The sequence below is a fragment of the Micromys minutus genome, assembly GCF_963924665.1.
Source record: "Micromys minutus genome assembly, chromosome: 1".
Lineage (NCBI taxonomy): Eukaryota > Metazoa > Chordata > Mammalia > Rodentia > Muridae > Micromys > Micromys minutus.
The window spans coordinates 190,989,498-190,995,098 of record NC_137969.1 but is presented as its reverse complement, the minus strand read 5'-3'; the positions used below and the strand labels follow the sequence as shown (position 1 = coordinate 190,995,098).

General features: G+C 42.9%; 1 pseudogene across 1 annotated transcript; it reads left to right on the top strand.

The window, feature by feature from the left end:
- Positions 1-3,489: 3,489 nt before the first annotated feature.
- On the top strand, positions 3,490-5,138 carry LOC308427174 (TBCC domain-containing protein 1-like; annotated as a pseudogene). The gene has a single exon. The product of its transcript is annotated as a TBCC domain-containing protein 1-like (transcript).
- Positions 5,139-5,601: the final 463 nt, after the last annotated feature.

The following is a 5,601-nucleotide window of genomic DNA, read 5'->3' as shown; positions in this document are numbered from 1 at the left end:
GAGTGTTGGTCAGCTAGAAGGTGGTTACAAACTGAGACAGTGAAATCAGCCAGTGTGTGTAGCAGACAATGGAATGCTATAAGATAAGTGGTAAAAGAACAGAAATTTGAGGAAAATCCCAGAATGGAAAATCTAAAGAAAGGAGCAATACCCACAGGGTTCTCTATTGAAATGGTCCCTTGGTCTGGCAGTGTGGTTGAGTTTAGAGGTATGGGATTTTGGCTGAATTCAGGTTTCAGAAGAATGAGCATTATCTTAATCCCAGAGAGTTAGGAGACAGCAGCACAGACATGGGTGCAGAAATGAAGGAAAGTTTGCTCCCTGGGAGTTTTCAAATTTACACATTTCTCTAATGATCCTCATGACAAGTAAAATTTCTCCTCTTCTATCAGGCACATAACCTCACTCCTCTGAACCTGTTTGATTTCCAGTTCCCAGTGTCATTAGGACTAGTTACAAGAGCCGTTGCTTTTTGTATACAGAATGATTGTGTCCACTGAGGCCATTTGCAGTACATCAGAAGGCAGGTATGTTATCTCCATTTTGGGAAGATTATACTGTATACATAATCACCAACACTCCCTATCTCTTTATTGTCAGTTAATAACAATCTGTCTTACCAAGGAACTCAAGGAATCCAGGAGCCATTGCCTCCACCGTGTTTCCACAACTGAAATTGCTCTTAGAGACAGTAGAGGGAAAAATCAAATTAAGCTATTTCCCTCCTACCCTTTTCTACCTACTTGGAAATCATTAGCACAAAGATAGTTAAGCCAGCCACAGCAAAGCAATCAAAACAAGTACATCCATCTCAGTGAACCATGTCCCAGCTTCAGCATTCCAATGGCTACTAATTAACAGTGTCACACATTAATGGCCCTAGCAGCAGGGTCAGCACAGCATTGGTAGTGTCTTAATGCCAACAGAAATGATAGATATTAAAGTTTTTTTTTCTAGCCACTAAGAAGGGTGAGGGTGGAATTGGAAGTCACTTGACAACAGATGGCACATGGAAACAGTCTTTACAGTAGTGGCCTTCTTGACCCCAGAGAAGGCAAGGCATAAGAGGCATCCATGGAGGAGTCGCATTTGTCTCTCTGGAAGAATTTATAATTAGTGGAACAGGACAGAAAGTTGGTCCTGAAAAAGTAAGACCATCACCATGTAGAGTCAGCAAAAGGGTCTGGTTTGTGCTGTATTCTTATTCTGAATATTTATGGTAGTCTCTGCATTGACTGTTCTTAAAAGAAAAAAATAATAATAATGATGATAATTATTATTATTATAACTATATAATTATAATTATGCCCCCACATGACAGAAATTATGATCCAGACTGTTTGAAAGGAAAGACAGCAGCTGTCCCTAAGGAAACTTAGAAGTTTCCTTCCTTAAAACTGGATCCTTTAGAAGTCTATGCAAAGAAGAGATGTATGACTTGCCCAACATTTCCTCAGAAGGGCTCTAATCTTTGTGTCCCCAGAGCTTCACTGGTGCAGACTACAGCAGTGCTCATTAAATATTTGTTGGCTAAATGAATAAACTCATACCCAATTGTTATTAATTTAGCCTTGCCTAGTGATCAGAGTGTAGTTTACACGTATCCCTGAGCAATATTTAGTTAATCTAAAAGACAAGTTAAAGACAGGTGGGACAGAGGGGGAGCAGAGCTCAGAGATGACAATGGTTCGAGGTAAGGAAATTGAGGGCCTCGGGCATGTGCCGGCAGAAAAGATGAAACTATAAAGGATAATGGCAAAGACAAAGGTGCCTTGGGGAAGCTCCAAGGACTCCAGGAGGGCCTTTCTCCAGTGCAGAGGAACCTTGTCCCACTGCCTTTGTCTGCGCATTGCTTTCCTGCCTCCGCTTCCTGTCTCCAGGGGGAAGCAGACTGTGTTTGTTATGCACTGCACTGCAATACACAAACAGATTGACATAAATTTGTGCCAGCCTTTCTTGTTTAAAACCATGAATTATTCAGGAAATATTACAATATTAATTAGAAATCATTAAAATCCGGGTGTTGGGGGAGGGAGAAATGAGATGGTACATTAGCAGAATTGCATTTAGCCCAAATATGAAGTGTGCCAAAGCTGCTTAATCATTGTTTTGATAGTCAAAATACCATAACACCAGTTTCACAGTGCAGGGAAAGGAAGCCTCTTGAACACTGCTGCTTCTCCTTATTATGGGGGAATTAATTATTTATGGAGCTCCAGCAGTGTATTGGGTGCTCCAGAAGATACAAATAAGGCTAGCATTCTGCCCGGAGGGCAGAGGAGTGAAGGCGGAGCAGAGCAGACTTCTGGCTCACTCCCAGGCAGTGATTAATATCAAGGGGAAAGGGGGTTTTGCTCTGACTCTTCTCAGTTTGCTTAATGTTTTAGGTTGGTGGTTTTTAGAGGAATCACAAAGAGATTGTTTTTACTAAAAAATACCATGTAAGAAATAAACCATCAGGAGTACTACAAATAAAAAGATATATATAAGTCTTGACAGGTGATGTCACATTCTCAGCCTGTGGGAAGCAGCAAGATAAGATGGGAGCCACTCATGGAACTGAGTGACCTAGGTTCAAGGGGGAACTAGGTCCAATGAGGATGATTACTATCTGCTTGTTATGGTATCTGAAGTATGCTATTGTTAGAGAGTATGCACAGAAGGCAGACTTGCTTCAGCTGTTAAAGTTTATAACACTGGTAAAGTGTGTATTTCATGTACACAAACAGGACACAGTCACTGACTTCAGTAACCAGTTAAAAATAACCATATCTTATTTTATTATAAAATATCAGGGAATGCAATGAATCGGTTTATGAAATTTTAAGTGGGACCATTTGACCAGCTGAATTAATTATTTCATAGCAATCCTATGGCTGCTGCAATTGAACCCAAATAGAATGCTCATGACCTTAATTGAATCCAAAAGCTTCTAAGTCAGTGGATGAGCAAGTGTCTACCACATCCTACAAGATGTGAGCAAGAAAGAAATAAAACCAGAGCTGCTGATAGCCAGTACTGGAAGGCATCCATCCTCTTACCCCATTTAACTTGGTTTATGCACAACACAATAAACACTGGGTTTAAAAAGTATGGGAGCAGCTTGGCTAATATAGCCCTTAAATTTTTCAGTCAGTCCTATATATCAGCACTGCCACGACCTCACATCAAACCAAGGGCATGCAGGCTGTGCTGTGGCCAGCTCATTTAAAATATTAGCTGATGAAGTTGCAGGATGAAGGCCCCAAGTCCGTACTTCTGAGAGATCAGGCAGGGTCTTGGTCTTACTCCTCTTTACACATCTCTTCTTCAAAATAAGAGGAAGAGATGGGGAGTGTGGTTTAAAGCTAGTATTGAAATATAGAGTCTGCTCGATATCGCACAAAAGTACCTTGGAGAGATGCCACTATGTTAAGTTCAGATTTGGCTTCCAGCACTCTGTAGCGGTATGCAAAGATGGCTGTTTTTTCTGATGTCTTCAGAGAGACTATGGATCAGTCCAGAGTTCTCCTATGGCTAAAGGCAGAACCTTCTATAGTGTGTGCCTTGCAGGATCCACCTCCATCTAAATTCAGTCTTCACTACCGCAGGATGGTAACCACCTATGTGAGAACTTGGGCCTATCCATGTTTGTGCCGGCCTACCTGAAGGCACATTGCATGTGGGAAGTTGCAGTTGGCTAAGGAGCTAGCATGGCTTTACTTTGAAATATTTGATAATCTTTCTGTGAGGATACCCGAAGAACGCCTGGAATGGTCTGAAACTTCGTCCAGTTGTGCGACTGAAGATGAAGTTGAAAACCATAGAAATCAGCTATCTGTGGACATGCTGCAGTTCCTGCTCTTCCTGTACATCCAGCAGTTAATCAAGATCTCACTGCAGACATTGTTGATTGGGGAGAAATGGCCCAGTCCCAGACCTCAGCCTCTTAGCCTGACTAAAAGGCCCAACTGTCACAGTAAGAATTAGAAGGAGGACAGTCACCAGGCTTTTTTTCTGTGATCATCTGTCAGAGCTCCTCGAACTGCTTCTAGACCCAGAACAGCTCTCAGCATCCTTCCACTCCACCCAGAGCATTCTGCTCTCATGAGTTGTCACAACACTCAGCTTTCTCATTGAAAACACCATGAGCAGAGCCAAGAAGGTCTACTCCTTTTATGAACCTGCAGGGTGGCAACCACTGCACACAGCAAGTGGCTTCTCAAAGGTCTCTAAGACTTTCCCTATGAGCTGGAAGCATGGTTGAGACCCTGTTTGACTACAAATTCATTTGGTCCATCTGCTTGCCTCAAGTCTGGAAAGAAATTGACTTGGTCTCATCAAGTTGAAGGTTCAACCAAAAGAGTTAAGATTGCTTGTGATGCTCACATGGACCTTCGGTTGCACCACATTGTGGTGATGATCCAGGTTTACAATCAGACACTGGCTAAGAGCTCAGAAAATCTAGTAGGAGCACATGTCAGGGCTCACTGCTGCAACAAGTCAGTTATGTATCTGCTCTTCCCTTACAATTGATGACAACTGAAAAATGCAGGAGTAGTACCTTTCTTTTGCATCCCATGGAGACAGCTCTTTACCAGCATAACTGTGGGAATCTAAAAGTCATTGCTGTTTGCCACCGAATTTTCATCTCTTCCACAACAGGCTGCATCATTCACATTGTGACACCTTCACACCCACTTATTCTCTCTGAAAACCAGACAGTAACTTTTGGCCCCTTTCATACCCATTGCCTAATACTAGAATACCACATGGCCAGGACTGGCCTTGCTACAGTGCCTAACTATTGAGATAACCAGATAGTTGTGTGCAGAGAAGGCACTGACATAATTGTCTTCTGGCTCTAGCTTCTCTCTGAGTTCTACATATTTATTATTCCCTCTGAGATGAAAGGGGACACAGCAGAAAAACTTGGGGGTCTCCACTCTGTCTACCAGAAAGCACTGGCTCAAAGAGAACAGAAGATACACATCTGGCAGAAAACCGTGAAGGAGGCTTGTTTGACAAAGGAGCAGAAGACGGCATTCCAGGTCCTAGTGGAGAACAAGTTCTCTGAGTGGTTGGTTAGAACAGCACATCGTCAACAGCTAAACAGCCTCATTCCTCCTCCAGCAGCCTCCAAACACATGGCAGGATAGGAACCCACATGGAGCCACGGGGTTCTGGAAGCTTGAGAAGTAATGAAGGATGCTGCCCACTGAAGCCTGTTGGAAAGGCGTCCTTGCTGCCTACAGGACCTCAAGGCTTTGCTCTCTTCAGGACCTCTTGCTGGGTCTTGTTCTGTATCCACTTAGGTTGAATTTTAGCCAAGCCACTGACTTTCATAAAATCATCTTCCTGTATAAGGTCAGAAGGTCACGTGTCGTGCCAAACTGGAACACAGGGCAAGGTAACATTGTGCATATGTTAGTTTATTAGTGACCAAGTACAGGCTTTACGAGCTGACTTCATATTTTAATTTGTACAGTTACAGTTTTGTCCTAAGTAAACAAAAGTTGACGAGGTGTGGTGATACAGGCTTGTAATCCCAGGGGTCAACAGGCACAGGCACACAAATTTTTGAGTTCTGGGCCAGCCTGGGTGAGGACCCTGTGTCTCAAA